This window comes from Periplaneta americana, chromosome 2 (genome assembly GCF_040183065.1).
Source record: "Periplaneta americana isolate PAMFEO1 chromosome 2, P.americana_PAMFEO1_priV1, whole genome shotgun sequence".
Taxonomy (NCBI): domain Eukaryota; kingdom Metazoa; phylum Arthropoda; class Insecta; order Blattodea; family Blattidae; genus Periplaneta; species Periplaneta americana.
This window is the reverse complement of record NC_091118.1, coordinates 101,436,955-101,460,229: the sequence shown is the minus strand read 5'-3', so window position 1 is coordinate 101,460,229 and position 23,275 is coordinate 101,436,955. Positions and strand designations below refer to the sequence as shown.

At 34.7% G+C, this 23,275-nt stretch overlaps 1 protein-coding gene and 1 long non-coding RNA gene across 6 annotated transcripts in view; one reads left to right on the top strand and one right to left on the bottom strand.

The window, feature by feature from the left end:
- Window positions 1-15,470, bottom strand: part of barr (non-SMC condensin I complex subunit H) — a 152,569-nt gene extending 137,099 nt beyond the window's left edge. For 2 of the 5 annotated variants that reach the window (XM_069818218.1, XM_069818222.1), the window contains exons 1-2: window positions 15,346-15,470; window positions 5,453-5,531 (exon numbers count right to left, since the gene is read on the bottom strand). The gene's annotated coding sequence lies outside the window, so the exon portion shown is untranslated. Of the gene's footprint in view, window positions 1-5,452; window positions 5,532-15,131; window positions 15,251-15,345 lie in introns of those variants that run through there. The other 3 variants (XM_069818219.1, XM_069818221.1, XM_069818220.1) reach the window with 3 other exon arrangements.
- A 262-nt stretch (window positions 15,471-15,732) lies between these two features.
- Window positions 15,733-21,510, top strand: LOC138694471 (uncharacterized). The gene is made up of 2 exons (XR_011330945.1): window positions 15,733-16,941; window positions 20,118-21,510. It is a non-coding gene; the product is annotated as an uncharacterized lncRNA (long non-coding RNA).
- The last annotated feature ends 1,765 nt before the right edge of the window (window positions 21,511-23,275 follow it).

The following is a 23,275-nucleotide window of genomic DNA, read 5'->3' as shown; positions in this document are numbered from 1 at the left end:
CTATTTAAAAAAACAAACACAGCCAGCTTGTTCCAGTTCGAGTCCAGATACACAGAATGTAAAAATGTGGTGAACAGTACCGAAAATAGTGGAGCGTGTGGTTTATCATCAGGCATTTCTGATATTAGAAACAGTAATAATGACGCAGAATCAATGATTTCAGTTGATCCAAATGACGCATATAGGGCGAATGAAGATAGTGATCCAATTTCTGACAATCCTGCAAAATGGATAATAAATTAATTCCTTTGCAGTCGTATCACTAAACAAGGTCATGCTGCACAAAATATGAAAAGTAATTGTGATTTTAGAAATTCATGCAGGTAATATACTGACTTTCCGAGACAAATAAAGGGTTGTTTCTCAGATCCTTGAAGAATGACGAGAAACAACAATGACGATTTTTAATATAATCTCAAATTAAGGGTAGTGTATTTTGTGTCCCATTTTTATTGTACAATGGAACATCGCAATTTGCAAAACTTAATGAGGGATTTTATGACTGGAAAAATGGCCAGTCTTGATTAATTGTTCATGAAAATTCAGCTGAACATACAAAATGTGTGTTAACTTTAAGGGCAAGAGGACAAATCGAGAAGAGAATAGAACTAACATCTCAGCTTGAGACAGAAGTTAAATATTGGAGGAACATGTTAAAACAAGTCTTTCAGGGGTCATAACTATGGGTTTGGGTCAACACATAGGCCTACTGGAAATTTCGAAATGGCTCTAAAGCTAATAGCAGAATTCGATCCCTTTCTAGCCAAATATGTAGGACTTTATGGAAACAAAGGGAAAGGGAGCACATCATAGCTTTCTATTCAAACATGTGAAGAGTTTATATCTATTCTGGCAGAAAGAGTGAAGTACCTATATTGTAGATGAAGTGAAGAAAACTAAATATTTTCCACCATGTTAGACTCCAACCCTAATATTACACATATACATCAGCTATCTTTTGTTATAAGGTATTTATAAAAATATGGATTTCTTGCTGAAAGATTTATCTGTTTTGTCTCAAATTCAGGGCACAAATCAGAAGAATTGGCTAGCGCATTAATAAGTTTATTAAGATGATATGATTTAAATGTTCAATTTTAAAGGAGTCAATCATATGACAATGCGAGCAATATGGCAGGTACATACTCTGGTCTCCAAGCTAGAATTAATCAATCCTCTTGCTGTGTATATTCCATGAGCAGCACACTCCCTTAGTACGAACATGTGCAGCAGAATGCTGTCCTGAAGTGGCTTCATTTTTTCTTTTATTGCAATAAATTTACACCTTTTTCTCTGCTTCGACTAGTCGGAATATTTTGCAATCAAAATTAAATAGCGCAGTCTCCATAAAACTGCCTTCAGAAACACACTGTCAGGTTGTCCTGATGCCTGCTATAGTATCAATGTAAATTCCTGATGGTGGTCTCCTCAATTATAAAGGTGGCTCAACTACTGGTGACTACCACCAAGAAATGAACTCCACCAGCTTAGAGAAATGGTTGAGGGAGCGAGTAACTCCAAACTTGCCACCTGCCTCTGTAACAGTGCAAGTCTACTATGGACGGAATAATTCGAGTATGTGGAAATGATAGAAGTGGTAGTGATGATGGCAGTGGTGGTAGTGGAATGAAAGTGCTAGTGCTAGTGCTAGTAATAACTCTGCCTTACCTATGCCTTTGGAGTGAAAAACACATTGTTTTAAGAGTAATAACAAACATTCATATACAAGTTAGACTGTGTATATAATTACACAAATTGGGTGTAGTATAAGCAGTAATATGTGCTGTTGCCAGGAAGTCAAGAGGCGAATAGCATTGCAAAAGAAGCTTTTAATACGAAAATGAACATCTTCTGCGGACCTCTGGAAAAAGAACTAAGGAAGAGACGTAAAATGCTTTGTGTGAGGCAGAAACACGGACATTATGACGAAGAGACTAGAAGCATTTGAAATACGGATATGAAGAACAATGGAGTGTGTGAAATGGACAGACAGAATAATAAATGAATCTGTGCTGAAAAGAGTGGGTGAAAGAATAATACTGAAATTGATCAGGAAGAGAAAAAGAAATTGGCTGGGTCACTGACTAAGAAGATACAGCCTACTAAAGTATGGACTGGAACAAATAGTGACCGGAAGAAAAATTCGAGGCAGAAGAAGATATCAGATGATCTAGACAACATTAAGATACACAGATCATAGCCTATGCGGAGGCTAAGAGGAAAGCAGAAAGTAGTGAAGATTTGAGATTGCTGAGTTTGCATTGAAAGACCTGCCCTTGGGCAGAAAACTATGAATATTCATTCATTCAGTGTGTTCTGCCCAAGGGCAGGTCTTTCAATGCAAACCCAGCATTCTCCAGGCTTTCCTGTTTTCTGCCTTCCTCTTTATCTCCTCATATGATCCATATATCTTAAGGTCGTCTATCATCTGATATCTTCTTCTGCCCCGAACTCTTCTCCCATTCACCATATCTTCCAGTGCATCCTTCAGAAGGCAGTTTCTTCTCAACCAGTGACCCAGCCAATTCCTTTTCCTCTTTTTGATCAGTTTCAACATCATTCTTTCTTCACTTACTCTTTCCAACACAGCTTGACAAGTAGAACCAAGGACCCGGGTTTGATCCCTGGTGCCGGAGAGAATTTTTCTGCTCTAATATTGTTACCATAACAGATATATTCTGTAGGACCAAAAAATAATAATCTTTACGTAGATTCTTCTAGCAACAGTGCATATTTCTGTACAGATTACTGTGGAATCCCTGGCCACCAAGTCACTCAACTGAGTGCGCTCCTTGTATAATGGCAGTTGACTTAATATATAAAAAAATGTCAACATACACATGCCCAACTTGGAGTCAGGCCAGCACTTGGTACGTAGAACCAAGGACTCGGGTTCGATCCCCCGTGCCAGAGCAAATTTTTCTCCTCTAATATTAATTGTTACACTTGTTAAATGAAATTCTCACCAATACACAGCTGGAAAACTGCATATTTGATTTACAGTGGATATTGTGTAATCAGCTTATACCTGGACACACGTATTAAGTAAGAAGTAATAGCAAATTTGAGTTCCTAAGTAAATTGCCTGGACGAGACAAGACGTAACTACTGAAATGTGCTAGAAAACTGCAAGAGCATTACAAAGACGACTTGGAAGAATTTTTGAGTGATGAAAGTAGGTCTATTCATTTTAAAGCATATATTATGAGTAACGAAATAAAAAGTATCCTCCTTAAGTACACTGTATAAAGTGTTGCTTGAAAACCACATTCAAAAACTGTTTCCTAATTTAGAAATTGCATTACAGATATTCTTGTCAAAAGCTGCAATTAATTATTCAGCCGAGAGCTCTTTCTCACTTCTCAAAAGATTCAAGAATTATTTACAATCATTCATGTAGCAAGTTCGAGTCAACAGTCTTGCCTTCCTTTCCATGAATTCTGACATTACACAGCAACTACATAGACTATGAAGATGTGATTGACGAATTTGCAACAAAGAAAGCATGCCGATGACCACTCATTGCCTGTCTTGACTTTGGTGAGTTCAATATGCAATTATTATTATTATTATTATTATTATTATTATTATTATTATTATTATTATTATTATTCAGTTATGGTATTTTTGATACTGATTAATTGGTGGTACATTCATCATGTCGAAATGAAGGGCAGAAATATTTTTCCCTGCCTAGAGGCGACAAGTAGCTAGATTTACCCCTGTACTCAGGGACTGAAGGCCAATCACCTGCAGTTCTTTAATTTAGGCTACTTCAATTAAAGAAACTGATATGAGAGAAAGCCTACAGACAAATTCATACCACAATAGAATCCGTCTTAACCGGAACCAAAGGGACCAGGCTAGTTCCAGATGAGATTTTGCCGGATAATTGAATAAATACAATAAATATATACAAAAAAAAAAGTTCGTATTTCATGGTGTCAAATGTTGAAACTGCATTCATGTGAAGCTTATTTCTCTCTCACTTGCTCATAACTGAATAAACATAAAAACTGTGTGGATTTTCTTTATTAAAACACATCACACAACACAAATAATACACTAATTCTAGGTTAGAATATTAACTGAAAATTAAAGTTCATGTAACTTCCTAATGTGGCAACACTGACAACCTGAACATAACTAAATGGACATAAAAACTGTGTGGATTTTCCTTATTAAAACATATCACACAACACAACTAATACACTAATGTTAGGTTCTAATATTCACTGAAAACGAAAGTTTGTGCGAACTTCCTAATGTGGCAAAACTGACAGTCCAGACTGTGGCAATGTGGCTGATTTAAACTTCTTTTTTGGCCCAGCCAAAATTGCCGTTGTTTTGGTATTGCTGGTTATTTGGGTGCCAGTTACAAGGGATTTTACTGTACTCGGCATGAAAAAGGATTTGAGATTGGAATTTTGGAATGTCAGGACCATGAACGAAGCTGGAAGACTAAACTAACAAAAAGAGATGAGAAGATATAATTTGGGAACTCTGGGGTTTAGCGAAATAAGATGGAAAGATTTTGGAGTACTGAATACAAAAGAAGACTTTACACTCCTTTATTCAGATGTTTCACCTGGGTAGATGATATCCACAGGGATGGTGTGGGAATTTTATTATCTAAAGTTGCACACAAATACTTATTAGAATGGTATCCTGTTTCAGAAAAGATTATCACAGCTTGATTTAAAGCCAAAATTAGGAACATCAGCATAATCAGTGTTATGTCCCAACAAATACATCAAACTTAAGAAAAAGAACTAGAGATCTATAAGGTATTAAGAGATACCATTAAGAAAATTAGAGCAAAAAACATAATAGTTATGGGAGATCTCTTAGCTATCCCCTCATCTAACTCTAACCTTGTCACATTCTTTGACCTCATATCACTTCATGCCCTTCGTCTAACCTAACCTTTAACTCGCAATATTCATGGAACTAAATGAAGACGAAGGGTAAACACAATGCAACATGAACCCCATGATCAGACGCTACCATTAATATGTGCCAAATGCGGTAAACCGAAGATGCTGTTAAAATGAATAATTACGAAATTTACCTACTTCCTAAAGCTGAACTGGAAGAGGAAAGTGGTGAAAGATCTCATTACATAGTATATGGTGCTAATGAACAACACAATTATTATTTAAGTTTCAAAAACAAAACACAAGATCAAAAGAAATGACAGCTACACTTCAAAATACCACGTAAGTACTTATGTACAAAGACAGTGCAAATTAAAAATAATTAAAACACATGTTTTTTTATTGATGGCACAAGGATAGATAAATAAATAAGTAGCCTACATAAAAAATATATGTTCCCTGGACTAAAATTAGATAATTCAATAAAACATTAAGGACGTATGTACTTAACGCGGTATTCTGAAATCATTCCAAAATTATTTAAGTTAGAGTGCATAAATTACTTATCTACATACCTCTTACAAATCCAATGCTGAGCTTCAAAATGACTATGAATCGTGCTTGTTCTTTTGAATAGTGTGACAATCTAACATTCTGTAATCAAATAACATTCGATAATAACCTGAATGATCAGGAATAAAGTACGGTACTGGTAAAAATTTGTTTTGTTGTGGTTTTTTTTTTAGAGATGCCCTACCCAACTTTGATGTCAGGGTATTAGCGTCTTCATTAACAGTACATTAAGAGATATAGGTAGGAGTCAGAGACATCAGCAGAGTATCAGAAGATTCAAAGTTTCATCTTATATCTCATTATATGGCATTGTAACTCTTTACATGTCACAAATTCTTGGCCAAACAGAATGGAGGGGACATGCCATGGACCATATCCTTTTATTATAAAAACCCTCTTCAAAAAAATACCCAAAGATACTTTGTGTATAAAACAACCAAGTATGACATGGTTAATTGTTCTCACTTCACCGCATAGACATCTAGGCGAGTCTTGTAGTATCAATCTGAATAAATACAAAGGCATAAGGATCATATTGAATTTCGTTTTATAGAATATAGAAATTTCCCTTTGAGATGTAAGACATCTTGTAAACCATACTGGTGCCAGATTTGAGTTCTGTCGTATAATATACTTAATGTTAGCAAGGACGAAATTTTCCATAAAAATTGTGTCATCTCTATTTTCTGGTAACTCAGCTGCCTCTTTTGCCAATTTATCTACAGCTTCATTTCCTGGAATACACATATGGCTAGGAATCCATACCAGATGAACATTATGAGATTTAGAATAGAGATCATATATTAATTGTTTGCATTACAGTATCAGTTCGGGCATTCTCGTTTGCATTGTAGTGGACGCTATCTTCTGTAGGGCATTGCGAGTGTCCATAAAGATGAAAGTGTCAGAATATACACCAAGACGAATGGATTGTAGAGCTCGTAACATCACCACCACTTCCGCTGAAAAAATTGAACATGTGTGGTGTAGGTGGAATCTTCCTGATATATCAGTAGTGATATTTATAAAAGCTGCTCCTGTCCTAGAGATAGTTTTTGAGCCATTAGTAAAGATGACGTTAGGTTGTTCATGAATCCTGTAGATTTCTTGCACATATTCTTGATATAGTAAATGAAGTTTATGGTCCTTAGAGAAAAAAGAAGTGTTAGTGTCAACCCCATACATAAGTACCTCATAATTTGTACAGTATATGGAGTATCTGGGTAGCGAGATATATTGGCCACTAACAAGTATTTGGAGAAAATAGACAGAAACAGAGGCGGATTATAGTTGATTAGTCCAGCAATACTGTCTGCCAATCGAGTTAAGAGTTGTAATTTAGGGAATAGGTAATGTCAGTATTCTGGAAAATACGGTTCATCAAACAGTGTCCTGTGATTTCTTGTTTACTATCTAATTTAAGGAGTTTAGGTTCTTGGAATATTTTCAATTTGCGTGGTTTACCTCCTATTCCAAGAATATGTTTACAGATGTTGTAGATCTGGAGGATAATTTTTTCTGCATAAATTTTAACAGAGTGGGCAGGATAAATATCGGTCAATTCCATTGTGACGGGTGTTACTTTCAGAAAGAGATTCTTCGAAATTTAATTGGAATACAGTAATTAATAAAATATTTTTACTAGTTCTTTTATACTCCAATGAATCTCCAATTCTTGCTTGTCAGAGACAACTAATTATTTTTTTTTCTAAACATTATTTGTCAGGTGATATAAGTGAAATAAACAATGTGACGGGTGTAACATGAAAAAGACATGCATAAATTAATGATACAGTTTAACTGATAACTCTGTGAAGTTCACAGTTTGGATTAATTGTGTTACCTATTTTCAGTGAGAGGAAAGTTCAAGGAATCGAGTGATATAATGGATGTAATTAAAATATTAAACCCTACACTTACAATTTAATTAACCTTATGTGATGGGTGTTACTTAATAATGTGACGGGTGTTACTTGTCTGAAGAAATTTCACATTTGGTTTTTTTTTTTGGTTCAAATTATAGAACATACATTTTCTGTAGTTCACTACATAGACTTAAGAGTACTGGTAGCCTAATATCAATGGTAGACATATGTTTTCAAAGTGTGCAATTTTTTTAAGTTAACTTTCACTTAGTAAATTACAAATATGATGTTGATAGCTTCAAAATTGTACTTCTGGCGCTCTAAAGTAAATTAATACAAATATTTAATAGAAACAATAAAAAATACAGCCATAAAATCAAAATAGTGTGGCTAGAAGTACAGATTCGCTTTTGATATTAAACTGTTGTTCCTAACATAAATTTACTTTTTAGTATATATGCTCACTTCAACAAATGCTAAATATAAATTTATATTTCTCACAATGGAATTTAATAAATTTTACTAAAACTGTAATTACAAAACAAAATACAACAACTTAAGCAGCATCATACTCAGAGCTGTCTCAATTTTTACTATTTGGACAGCTTTTCCTAGTGACTGGAATTTTGTTTCACTGAAAACACTAGTGTTTATTAATGCAGCTTTTCTTGCCCTTTAGTTTCAAACTTTCAGTTTTGTTTTCTTACTGTGAGCAGTAAATTCTTTTCTTGATAGCTTTTTCTCTCTCTCTGCAAATAGTCTTCATATCTGTGTTGTTTGGGTAAAGGGAGATGTCATAAAATGAGCTTGGTGATAAATGAAAATTAAACTTGGAACTCCTACTGAAAATACTTTTCTACACAAAACACAACAACTGCTAGTATTCTTTTCATTTTTGCACACTAACTTGTATAATTTAACTTGTGTGTTCATCTGGGGAACAAAATTCCTTCTGCACAAAAAATTACTTATCCCCCTTTACTCGAACACCACAGAATTTTATCTTTATTTAATTTTCTTCGCCTAGGGCATTCAGGTTGCCTCTCAGCTGCTGATTTCCTCAATCTGCAATTAAATATATACGGTATCCAGCTATCTCAAAACGTTAAAATAAATAATTGCATGGTTAACATGCAGCTTCGTGTATCCTAAAAATGCAGCAGCTTAATCTGCATTTATTTTTAGGATATGCTAGTGGTTAATATCTTCAGTAATTCATTCCTTGTTAAGTAAGCAAGAAATAATGTTACAGAATAGAAAAGTACTATGATTAACTAAAATAGAACATAAGTACATTTACCTTTGTAGCCTATAACTTTTATGTAAATCAGAACTTTCGACCAAACATTCAGCTTAATGTAAATTTGGTGGGAAATCTTTCAGACAAGTAAGATTTTGGAGGAAACAGGTATTGACGACTGTTGATAACTTAAACTTCAGATTTACCAACATTTGAAACCTATTTAATAATATGTTGTGGGAACTATCTGCAATAAATCAAAATACAGAATTCCTGTGTTCTCCGTGCTCTAATTTTGTAACACCCGTCACATTAAAACACTTGTTATTTTTAGTTTAAAAAAAATTTAAAAAATACTGTACTTTTGGCATATTTTGACTTTGCTTTTAAAAATTGGTGCCTTTAGGACAAAAACTGAGAGCAAGAGAGTAACTGTAAGCATATTCTGTGACAGGTGTTACATAAAAACACTTATTTTAAAAACAGCAAATTTTTAAACTCACTGACATTCATAAAAGTAAATTGACACTGATTTTAAAGTCTTCTCTTTCTGTTAATAGAATTACAACAGAGAACAGCCTTGTTTATTAATTTTAAGTTATGGTTTGGCAACAAACTGCCAAAGTAAATTTGACAGATCAAAAGTACACACTAAAAACATTCACTTCGGATGTATGTAAAACAAAGATGAATTAAATAAATCGAACTTTTCTGTTAATTTCTGTAAATATGAACTTTCCTGAAGAAAATGATATAAAGAACATATACTGAACACGAAATTTAATTTTTAACTTCAATGTCCAACTTATCGTGGAATTGACCCCAATCCAGAATCGTTTGTATAAGCTGCATGTATAATAAGTATAAGGCTTTGGAATGGTGACCCCACTATTTTCCTGCAATATACCGAAAAATGCCTCTTTAGTATTTAGTTTTTTAATCAAACACAAATAATGTGCTTTACCGTTAAGTTTGACATCCAGAATGATGCCTAAGAATTTGACTTGCATTTTTGTCAGAATAATAGACTCTTGGATAGAGATTGTATTCATTTCAGCTCTTCACGGATTGCTGTTGCCAATTATCAGGTGATGATATTTCTCTAAATTTATCGGTAATCTCAAAGACTGTAGTTCTTGATGAAGACATATATCCTGTATATGGTTATTCAGAATCAATTTTATAATCATTTGTTTTCGAAGAATACTTAGTATAAACTACTATGTCATCAGAAAATAAGAGAATCCGAGTATTCAGGTAAGGTAATTTGCTTAATGATGCTATGTAGATATTGAACAATATAGGACTGATTGACGAGCCTTGGGGTAAGCCCTTTCTTGTGAATTGGCCATTACCATTGCAAAATGTAGGATGTAGTTGAATTTATCTTTCATATGTGAGGTTATATCATCAGTTTCTTGGTAAAAGTGACCAAGTCACATTCCAAGGCTTCCAAGCATTATGAAAATTTAAGACATAATTTTATATTAAAAACTAATAATATAGCACATTTACCTTCAAAATAACTTATTACTAACATCTACAGAGGTACATTTATCTTTGGATGGATCATTAAACATTTAAATGACTTTTCCAAACAATTTTGCATTTTGGACTTGGTCACTTTTACCAAGAAACCGACGATATATAATGTTAATAAAATATGTGGGGAAATCCAACTGACGTAGTTTAGTAATTAGTGTAGCCATGTTCACATGATCATATGCTTGAGTCAAGTTGAGAAATAAAGCAGATGTCCTCCGTTTTCGTAACTTAGCTATATGCCCTTCTGTTATGAGAGTTAAGATATTAGTGGTGCAATTTACACCTCTACGGAAGTCATTTTAATGCTTAGCCCATAAACCATACCTCCCCAGAAAGAAGATTAATCTGTTCGCAAGAATTTTTTCCAGGATTTTCCTTAAAACACTGTTAAGCCTATAGTCTTGTGTGTGTGTGTGTGTGTGTGTGTGTGTGTGTGTGTGTGTGTGTGTGTGTGTGTGCAAGCCCTGTTTACCTGGTTTCAGATTGGGTACTATACAAAACTTGTTTCATTGGCTAGGTATTAGTGTCCTCTTAAGAATGTGGGAATAACATAGTCCTAATGCTTGGAGGTGAGAGTTTGGTAAGTGAAGTATCATGGTGTAGGAAATATCAAGTCTAGGAGATGAATTTTTATTGCATTTTTGAAAGACATTTGTAATTTCAACCAATTTAACTGATGTTAGCAATTCATGTGGCTCTTGTGACAACTCAAATAATAATGGTTGACCAGGAACATCATCTGGAGCTAATGACTTTAGAAAGTTAACCTGAAGTTGAATATCATAAATTAGTGGTGAAGTATTAGGTAACTGAGAAAACGAAAACCATCTAATCAATTGTCAGATCTTACATGATAGGGTATGGAACGAGATTTGCAACATATAATCCCTCCAATCCTTTCTTTTATATCTTTTCACTGGGTACTGAACATTGGTGTACTGGTGTTTCAGATTCAAATAGTTCATTTGGGTAAATTCCTTACTAAAATTTTGATCAATAATTGTCGTCTAGCAATTGCATGTTTAATTTCAGAGTTCCACCATTTAGGTTGCAACTTTTTCTTCTTAAATAAGGTATAATGCAGAGGATGATACACATCTCAATAGCACTGTAATATGTCTTGTAAATCTTCGATTTGAGACAGAGATGTTGTCTTTGCCATAAAAGAGCTAAAATTGTCCCAGTTTATTTTTCTTGATCTATGCAATCTTGCTTGATGGGAAATAAACTGTTGTTGAGGGGTGATCATAACTGATATTGGGTAGTGATCACTGCCACATGTGTCATTCATTGTACCCCATTGAATAAATGGCAGAAAAAGGTTAGATGCCAAAACTAAATCAGATGATGTGTTCCTTTGTCCGGAATATCCAAGTCTTGTACATCTTTCATCATTCAGTATGTTAATATCCGCATCTGCTTGCATAAAACGAAAGTGATGTGTATTATGCTCTAAGAAAGCAGGGGTGACTCCTAAATTGAAGTCCCCACAAATTAAGTAGTTTTGGTGTGGATTTAGGGCAAAGTCGTTGCTCCAAAAAGTGTACCGGTAAGTAATGAAATTTGTAGGCATATTATAAATCAATATAGGCTTAATATGAATATTCTATATCTCAATTTCGATTGCAAGAAAGGGATAATCAAAACAATGTACAGATCTAAAGTTCTTTACTGTAAAAGATGGGTCAATCAACATCATAGTTCCTCCATCCTTTTCAGGGCGATGTTTCACTTTACAGATGATATCAAATTGAAAAGAATCTACCAAATGTTTTAGTTCACTTTGTTTATGATATATACTTCTAGCATTACATTGAAATATTAGAATGTTCATCTGAAGAGGAATTTCGAGTCTGTATAATTTGCAGCAAAGCAGGCTGATTTTGAAGTGGGAGACACTTCACTAACATGTTGAGCGAAGCTAACAATTTTCTTATGATGGTGGTGTCCACCATTTTGACCGAAGGAAGGGTTTGTGATCTGTAACTTTGTTGGGTTTGAGTAGGTTGTCTGGAGGCTGGGACTGCAACAGCAGTCCTTGGTATGCTGGAGACATGTTTTCTTTGGTTGTGGATGAGTAAGTGCTGATATGACTTATGTGAGTCAACCTTAGCTGTAACTACTTCCTTCCTGGTTTTTGATTTTGTTATCACTCCAAACCCAGCATTCTCCAGACTTTCCTGTTTTCTGCCTTCCTCTTTGTCTCCTCATATGATCCATATATCTTAAGGTCGTCTATCATCTGATATTTTCTTCTGCCCCAAACTCTTCTCCCGTTCACTATTCCTTCCAGTGCATCCTTCAGAAGGCAAAAGTGTAATTTCGTTTTTATTTCAGAGTAAATTCGCTTCTCCGGTATTATGCACTTGTTCTGGTTTGTCTTTACCTGAATCTTCAATCCTCAAGGAGTAATTTCAAGGGAAAAATTGTTTCAGGGCTGGGTATCGATCCCAGGACCCTTCGCTTAGTGCATGAATGCTCTACCGACTGAGCTACCCCAAGAGCTATACACGACACCGTCACAAGTCTTCCCTTTATATCCACACAACTCAAATGGGCTGACAAGACGTCAGAAACCCAACTTTGAGTGCACACAATTCTGTGGGATTTAAATTTGGCTTTCTGTTAACGTATCTACAGTAACAAATATATTATGCAAATCTGGCTTTCAGGTAGAAGCAGCCTGCTTCACAGGAGGTTTCTACCTGAAAGCCAGATTTGCATAATCCTCATGAAGGTTCCGAGTAAACTGCAGAGTGCTCCTTTAAAGTATGCAGAAAAATTTAGTGGTAAATTGTGCAGCGTTTTAGAGAGAAATTCTGACAAAGTTTTATGTTTTGTGGATAAATATCTTCAAGGCGAAAACAGTGTGCTTACAGAATAAATTTCCCCAGAGCTAGTAAGCATTTTCAATTTTGCTCATACCATCTGTAGACATGGAAAGGCCCTTCTCAGCATAGGTACAAACTAGTGATACGTGATAAATGTCATAAACTAAACTTACCCCTGAGTATTTGGAGAAAATAATCGTTGTGTACTGCAAATCAAATTACGATTAGAATGATGTCTAAGGAAGAATGTACAGGAAGATGTCAATATACGTGATAGATACGTTCTGTAAATTTATGTGCCCAGTATAGGATTAGGTTCTCACATACTCACAAATTTAGCTTAAAATAATAGGGATATATAGTATTTAAATCAGAAATAACAGATATTACCTTCTGAAATGTAATATTAATGCAGAAATTCAAAATAATACACTGACGATATATTTTAAAGCTGAAACTAAAAATAATACACAAAAATTTATTTTTGAAAGTCTTACTTCACATTTCAAATAACTTCCGACTAATCTACATCAGTATATTCTGAAGGATTTGCCATTAGGTTAATTAGCATAAGTGTAACCGTTTTTTAAGTGGGCACCAATTTTTTGTTTGTAAAGGTGGTTACATCACCCACTCACGTAAACCCCCAGTATGACTGGAGGGCCACACCTGTCGTTGGTTAATGGGTCCATCGGACCTGGCCGGGAGGAGTTTTAGAGTCCACCGACCTTTCTCACAAGCACCACTTGTGGAACATTTCTACGCATTTTAATAAAAAAAAACAGAAATTATTCCAGAAATCCCACGTAAATCTGCAGTAGCAAAATTCAGACTGCTTACAGAACACGATTATTTGGCCAAACACTTGAATAAAATAGGAATTTACACAAATCCAAATTGCCCTCTATGCAACAAAGAAGAAGAAATGACTGAAGATCATCTCATAACCTGTGAAGTTCTACCTGATGGATCCACCCCAGAGAAATATTGGAGAGCAAGAACGCTAATGGCTTCATTGCCAAAGCCCGGCATTAGATAACAACAACAACAACAACAACATCAGTATATTCTGCTGATGTTGGAGTCATATCAGTGTTGTGGTTGAAGTGTTCCCACGGAGATTTGTTGTTCGTTTCAAGTGTCGAGTCGGTCAATGTTACTTAAGTCCCGCCCACTATAGAGACATAGGCCAATTTTACATATATTTAGTATAACTTGTTGCTTCTTTGACAGGTTAGGTTTGGTTAGTTTAGGTTTTTGTTATAGCCTACCTTGCATATACGATTATAGCGCAACATTGGCAGTGATAAAAGTGAGATATTCGTTCAGTGGGCGTTGGAGGGAAAATTTTAGAACACGAATTACACCTACCAAATTATGTCTTAAAATACTAAAAAGAGCAGATTTGTCTGCGTTTGTCGAATGCGCATCATTATATTTACGAAAAGGCACTTTTCAGTGCCAATAATTTATTTTGTGTGCACAAGGTTGGAATTTTGAAGTAAGAGGGAAAGGGTGCAAGCCATGTTCTGGAGTTTATCCGTGCATTTAAATCCTATGTCTACTTATGAATAATATAGGCCTAGTAAGTATAGTTTAATATTCTGAAGTAACACTTGAGACCTAAAAGTAAGCAGCACCATAGTGGTTGGTGCACATTTTGACTCTCCCTCTTCAGTTGTTTTTTTGTTGAATCTGTGAACCTTCGTAACAATTAGGCCTACCTAAAAGTAAGATTTTATCTGTAGATAGGCTAATAAAAGATTTATATTCTTACAAAGATTCGGGCCCATTTTTCGTCATATTAGCATACAGTTAAATGATGGTCACATAAACAACATGCAGCCACTTAAACTTCGGGGATTCCCAACTTCGGAAAATTCTCTTTGAATCAAATACTGGTACCAATAGGAAAGAATAAGTTTGAAATTCATTTCAATAATTATGTTGATGCTAACAGTTTTCTATTATCTGACTTTGATATCCAACATAACTGTAAATCTTTAATTCCATCCAGCTTTATTTATAGCCTACTAAAGGAGCTCTTCACGATAATGATCAGGATATACCCTATATCTTGACTACTCTTGGTTATGTTCTTGTTATTTGTGATAATGAATTCATATTGCATTCCATATCCACCAGACCCCTTCGGAAATGATCCGTGTGATTTGTGAGTTTCCACTGTCCATGTACTTACTGTATGTGTTGATAATAATAAAGTTTTTCAACACATCCATGCGTAAGCCCCGAACAGAATGTAATAAAGTAAAAAAATATGTTCGGCCAAGACACTAAATACAGAAATTTAACTAGTAAACTGGAAATTGTAATAAACTAATTTGCCGATACTCAACTAGCTGCTGACTCCACCTTATTGCATATCGGTACATCCACTTTACTTAACTGCTTACCGAATGAATATTCCTATGTAAACGAGTAAAAATTTAAATAAAGTATATACTAAATACAACTCGTCCCGCCTTCCGCCATTTTTCATTATTGCCAACGACGTTAAATATAAACATCACAGGGATTCGTTGGAGACAGTGTCGCCAACTCTACTTTGAAAACCCGCAATAAAACATTGTAAATATTGCTAGATTGACAAATTAGGCCTATCAAAGTAAATATTGAGAATTTTGCCTCTGTGAGGATTTGATCCCGATCAATTTTACTGGATAAACTAACACATAGATACATCAGATTTTGTGAGAAAATTGCTGTATTGGCAGCACTGGTTAATGGCAAAGTTTATAACCATTAACCAAACAAGTTTATCTTTATTTCCAAATGTATGTGAAGTGTGGTCACTTTCGTTGTGTTTTTTTTTTTTTGTACAGCGACTTTATATAGAGTTACAGTATTTTTTTTGCTACATAGTAAAGCCATCTGCACTAATAAAACATAATTGGATTTCCATTTATACTAAGAATGTTTACTTCAAGTTGGCAAACTGTTTGGAGGGAATATGTAAAAAAATACGAATATAATTGACATTGTGATATATAGGTATGGAGTGTGTATAGGCTATCATGTAATATTTGTTTCATTTCGTAATTAATATATGTTACCTTTCATTTGTTACAAATCAAAATATGGATTCCACAACGGAGTTTGAAGCTGTACTTAAGACTCCATCGCCATTTACCTCAAGGAGTTCTAAGACTTCGAATTGTGGTTCACATTCGAAAGGATTGTTTACTCCTTGCAGGCGAGTAGGACTGAGAAGAAAGTCACTTAAAAATATTAATACACCATCAAACGTAGAGAATGATAGTAAATTATCAACGACTCCGAAAAGTATTTCAGCAAAAACAGAAGCACAAGATTCGTTGTTTGTCTCCCCGAAGGAAAATCGAAATCGGACAAATAAACTTGATGTGATGGAGAATGAAGACACAATACCAATTGACAAAAACTGTAATTCACAATTTTTAACAACACCTGAAAACTTTGGGACTTTAAAGACGAGTAAAAGTTTAGAAATTTTAAGAACTTCTAGAAGCCTCATATTCAACTCTCCAAATGGGAACTACAAACATAGTACAGAGTGTAGTGATACGAAAGATTTTGTTTCTAATATTATGCAGAAAAATTTGGAAAATACAGACATCCAAGAATACAAACATGAAATGGATACATCATTTTGTAATGGATCTGTAAAAGAATTTTGTTCAGATTTTGAAAGTGTTAGTAATCATATTGTTCATATTAGAAAAAAGAAGTGTATAACGATAAATAAATTACCTGCAAATAAGCCTGAAGGATACATTGCTAAATGTAACTCAGATAACTTTGAAAATTATGAGAAATGTAGTAAATGCCAGAAAATGAAATCACCTAACTCATATATTAAAAATATGATTAAAGCTGGGAGTAAACCTGCCAAGACAATTGCAGATTCATCAGAATTTACTGAAGAGAATTTACGTATTTTGAAACAACGTATTAAACATAAGGAAGCTGAAGTTGAAAGACTTAGGCTAGTTCACTTATACAAGAGGAAGGTAGGCGTAATAAAGAGCTACAACACTAGTGTGAAAATTTTGTGTTAATGTATTCCCATCAATTAACCTGAATATGTACAGTAGATCTTTTTTTTTAATAGTGAGATTGCTAATGCTCGTTTTATATGAAGTCTAAACTTTCTAATATGTACTGTGTTCTAGTAGTAGTAGTAGTAGTAGTAGTAGTAGTAGTAGTAGTAGTAGTAGTACAAACATCATCTATGTAACTAAAATTAAATTTCATATTTGTTAATTTTGTTTCCTATCCTAGAAAAAAAAAAACTGGTGGTGGTGGTGGTGGCAGCAGTATACTATAGATTGCTGATTATAGTAGTTATAACCTTTAAAAACTGTAGTACCGTACTATAATATCTGCAATGATCTTCAATTTATAATAGGCCTGCTTAAAATAAATAATTTACCTACCTTACTATTTTTCTGAAATCATTATTTACTAACTCACATTCAAAGGCTGTTCTCGACATTGATCTCATTTGATCTGGTTGGGAATTTTCCAATGATTTTCCCAAAGAAGACGAATGTCAGGTAATCCCAAGCCGAATTTTGACCTGTCTCGCCAAATAGGGCTATCATCTTGCTATCACCAATTACACCAATGCTAAATAACTGTGCAGTTGATGAAGCATTGTTAAGTAATGGGTAAAAAAAAAATCTTCATTTCTTTCTAAGGCAAATTAGTTTTTGCTGATCTATTTTCGTTAGTACTACACAAAATAGAATCCCAACATAAAATGGATAATAACGTCATCTGATGGTTTTTCTGCAGAAACTCTTGACACCATAAGCTTAAATATATTATTTTCCATGAGACGGCATGATTAGTTCAATTTGGCCGAAAATGTGGCGTGGCACTTTCTTGCCAGGACCTTCTCATATAATATAACTTGTAATTTTTGTTCCACACAAAAAGAAATTAGAGAGGGTTTCATCTGTATGTCTGGAGTGTACACTCTTAGACAAAAAAAAAAAAAAAAAGATCGGGCTCCAGATTCTATATCCGATTCGGAAGACTTCGGGTGCATTTGTCAGAGCATGATACACACGCGGATGAATTTCTTCTGTCGTAAATGTTTCCGATACTCCACTGCCACCACTATGATGATTATACATGCTTCTTAAAGAGTCATCGTCTCTCTCGCATAGCGTAGTTAGTAGCATTGTGGCCTTATATTCGAAAGGTTTCGAGTTCGAATCTCAGTCTATACTTTGTTTTCTTCTTCATTCTCATTTTTTACTTCTTGTATAATGATAATAACCAGTATTGTGAAATATTTAACAGAAAGTTAATATTTACAAAGGGCAAGTTAGGTACATAATAGCAATCTTTTCCCTTGTATCTTGTATTTAAAGAGACTAAACGAAATCTTCTCGGATAGGAATAAACAGACATTATCCTTTTCTTTGTATTAAACAAAGTAAAGAAATACATCTCGGAGACCAATAAACAAAAATCAAAATAGACAAAAAATTCAAGACTGGGTATGTAATCCCTCTGGATCTATAACCGCCTGCATTCTACGGGGTATGGATGCGATCAGGCGTCTCAGGTACTATCGACGTGAAGATACACGATCCCAAGTGTCCTCGATAATGTTCCAGAGTGCATCTTTTGTGGTCGGCCGATGTGGTATTGTATTTATCATCGCGTTCACAGTTTTCTTCACCTCCGACCACACATTTTCTAGGACATTCAGATGTGGTGAACAGGGAGGCCTTTCTATCAGTCTGATATATGGCCTCTCTGAAAACCATCTCATGACCTCGGCACATGTATGAACACGATGATTAACCTGTTGAAATATGATATCATCATCATCAGGATGTATCATCCGTACAGAGGGAAGCATAATATTTTCCAATAAGACCTTGTATTGTTGGGCATTAAGATTTCCGTCGAGCCGCCATAGAACACCCAGACCATCACTGGACATCCAGCCCCAATATGGAACAGATATACGGCCACTGCGAAAGCGAGTTGCCACATGCATAGGATCGTATCGGGATCCCCGTGAACGGTAGACATTTGCCTCCCGTAATTGTCAGAGGAAAAAGTAACTTCATCTGAAAATATAACCTTATTCCAATCGAAATTAACATTTTTCTCTGAAAATGCAAGGCGGAATAATCTGTGGTCATTATTATTATTATTATTATTATTATTATTATTATTATTATTACTACTACTGCTACTACTACTACTTATACAAATTATAGTAACTGATCAATATTCCTTATGGAGAGGGGAGAAGATCCAAGAACTGAACATCTATTTTAATTCAAGGGTAATTAGGAAGAAGTCTTCGATATTACTGAATGTTTTTGTTTAATTGTTCCTGTGCACGTTAATAAATGTATCATTTGTTTCTAGCTAAAGAAAAAATAAAACGAAACAAATATATATACTTACACGAAGCCGGATACGAACCCCGGTTTTCTGCGTGGGAAGCCAGAGTTTTACCACGGAGCTATGACACATACACAGTTCAAACCGTTGTTTGCTGGTATAAGAGTATGTTCTTGGATCTCGCTGGTTTCGTCCTTACTACTCTGATTTTAGTCTTGTGTATCAGGCGCACAGCCGAACGGAACTTAGAAAAATTTACGCTTCAAGAGTCCGGTCATTTTTTTTGTCTAAGAGTGTACATTCACTTCCAACTTTATGATTAAGAATTTACATCTTAGAGTGCTATGGGTCTCAAGATACTCCTGTACTTCAGTAATTTTGTAAATTTGGTAATGAACACACAGCTACTGTCTGTCCGAGTGGTTATGTCGCATCTCGATTTCCCCCATCCATTTCTGCTGTACCCTTTGTAAAGACTTGTAGCTGGACTGTTTTCGCTATTTTCTGCAAACATGTGCTTTTCAGAATTGGACCTCTATGTAATATTATACAACTGTTTAAAATAAGAAAGAGGCTTGTTATGTAACTATCATGTGATTTCCCGTTTAGATGACATAACCACTCAGATGGACAATATTAATGGTAGTATAAATTATGTGTGTTACCTGTCAAAAGGAACCATCGTGACTGAGAAATGGCCCAAAAATTTTGCATGGCGCTCTTTCGTTCAGAGGCAGGGTTCTTCTACAGAATTGATAACACACTTTTTGTATATAGCATATAACACATTAAATGACCTGCTCTGTTTCAGCATGATGTCAATGAATTATCTACAGTTATAGCCAAATGGAAAGAGGGTTGTCAGGAGGCACTGCAGCGACTTCTTCAAGCTTCAGTGACACAAGGGCACCAGTTTGATATGACACAGTTGCTGGAAAAGCTAAGCATTCCTCCTCATGCTGTGGGATACAATCCAGACACTGATGACTTTATTTAACTTAAAGTACAGAAGTTAGTGTCAGTGTCACTGTATTTCAGTTATTAAGGAAACAATTTTTAAAGATATACTTATTCAAAACTGTTTTATTGGGCAGAAGGAATGAAACTTTTGTTTTTTCCTGTGTTGAATCAGTGAACACACAATTTACTTTCTATAGGTAGTGTGAAAGCAATGTGTTCATCATAATGTGAGAAATTTTCATAGACGTTCTGCTAAGTGTTGACTTTTGACTCTTGTCTGTATTTACTAGTGGGAAATAAAAATAAAATTAGAACCTTCTGTGCATGCTGATACACACTAGTGTATTAAGCCGAGAGCAGTCCAGAAGAGCCAATGACTTATTTGTCCTATACTTGGCATTGAAAACTAACCATTTAAAAGGTTGCTCAATGTTTATACATTGTACTGAATGAAAGTACACTAGCGGAATGTTGTCAAAAAAAGAATATACTGCAGTTCCATATAATCTCCATGTACAGAGCATTTCTATACAGATCAGTCTCACTCCACCCTCTACCACTTAGCTTTCTTGGGGCAGACACTCCACAGAACCATTATATAAACTGATGAAACATGACTACCTGGGACCAGTCTGCATAGGAACTCCCTGTATTTGTATTTGCTCAGATCATAGTATATTCTAATGTTATGTAGACTGAACAACAAATAACTTATATCTGTCTGAAACAGTGTGATAAATATTGATATTAAATACTGTACAATTTAAAATGATTTAAAGTTGTCATTTCAAATTACTCATAATGAAACAGTTTTACGATGATAAAGTGTGCTATAATCTGCGGTTTTCATAAACAGTTATAATCCAACATACTCTTCATACTTTCAAGGATTACATTTAATTTCATATAACAGTGTTTTTGGATTGGAATTATGAGGAAATATGTATGCATGTCATACATTTCTTCTTGAACAGTAATTTACTCATTATTTCAGTTAAAAGTGTTCTGTTAGTATTGGTAAAATGTAAGTTTTTCAATGCATTAAATAATTAAGAATGTATTTTTGGGAATGGTTTAAGTAACGTAGTTGTGAAAATAGAGTAAAAATACATTCCCTTTAGTTTACTCCTAGCTTATGATTTGTTTTTGTGACAATTTTCTATTCATGTGTTGCTATGTATTGTAAATATAAACCATAATGTTTATAAATGCACATTATTTAAAATAAAGATAGATTATATGTGCTTCTAGATTTTCATGATGAATGTCATCAGAAATAGATTTTTGGGTATTTCACCATGTCCTGGAAATTAACTTTCTCAGTTACTTGGAATAGCCAGCTGTAATGAGTCCCACAGAGTAGACGACCTCTTTGGTCATACCTCTCTGTCCTGATGATGGAACCTGCATGTAGTTGTAAAACGTTGAAAATGTTAAGTTCCAGGATACTGTGGAATACCCAAAAGTCTATTTCTGGAAAGTAGATCACTTTCTACTACAGGTAATTGTTTCAATGGAAGACGGAAAGCCAGTTGTACATTCAATAATAAAAGGAGAGATTACTTGAAGTAAAAACTGAATGAGGTACAAACAGATAGTAAGAATAAAAATGTTGTTGTTGTTTTCTAATGCCAGGCGTTTGACAATAAAGTCATTTGACCTCTTGCACTCCAATATTTTTCAAAGATATTATCATGGCCAGCCACTGAAGCACAGATTTTGAGGTGTTCCGAATCCATTTCTTGGTTTGAGTTGCACAATGGGCATTTAGGGGACTGATATATTCCAATTCTATGCAGGTGTTTGGCCAAACAATCATGGCCTGTTGCCAATCTAAATGCAGCTACAGACGATTTTCGTGGTAAATCGGGAATTAACTGTGGATTTTGATGCAGAGAGTTCCATTTTTTCCCTTGAGATTGTGTTATCAAATTTTGTTTCTTGAAGCCTAAGTATGTAGATTTAATAAATCTTTTCACAGAGTAATACGTAGATTTAGTAACAGGTCTGTAAGTAGCAGTGCTGCCCTTCTTTGCTAAAGCATCCGCATTCTCGTTTCCCAGGATTCCACAATGGGATGGTATCCATTGGAATACAATTCTTTTATTGAGTGATATTAATTGAGAGAGCATTTTAGTTATTTCTGCTGTTTGAGATGAAGGTGTGTGTTTAGAGACTAGTGATAGAATAGCTGCTTTGGAGTCTGACAATACAACTGCATTCTTAAATTTATTGATGTGGCATAGAAGATTCCTGAGACTTTCACTTATCGCAATGATTTCTCCATCAAAACTTGTTGTTCCATACCCAAGAGATCTATAAAGTGAAAAGAGACAGCACGTAACACCTGCACCGGCACCTTGTTCTCTGGAGATCAAGGATCCGTCAGTGTATAAATGAAGCTAGTTTTGTGGAGGGTACCTAATATTAATTGTCTCTAAAGACAATTGTTTCATTATTTCAGTGTTTACTTCTGATTTTAGTATTTCTTCTGTTAAATTTATATTATATTCTATATTTAATAGAGTTAAAGGGTTTGGTTTAATTTCTAGGTTTTCTTTTAAATTCGGGATATTGATTTTCTGTTTTAATTCTTGAACAATGGATATGAAACTTTTTTGAGTTTTCAATCTACAGAGACGACTGTATGAATGCCAATTGTTTCCTGGTAATCTAATAAGTTTTTCATATTGAATCAGTGCTTTTTCTTCTATTGTCATTTTGATGCTGTTAATATTAGTGAGGAATCTCATAGAATCTATTGGAGTTGTTTTGATTCCACCAGTAATGAGTCTGAGAGCCTGGTTTTGAACATATTCTATTTCGTTTATGAAAGGTGAAGTAATTAAAATTTCTCCGCAGTATGTCAGCACTGGCTGTATAAACATTTTGTATGTAGTGTTCAAAGCGTTGCTTACGTGATTACACAAGCTGGCGCATAGCACGATCGAGAGTAGGTCTCTGTGAGTCATGACAATTTCTGCCGCTAGGTTCGCCTCTCTGCCCTAT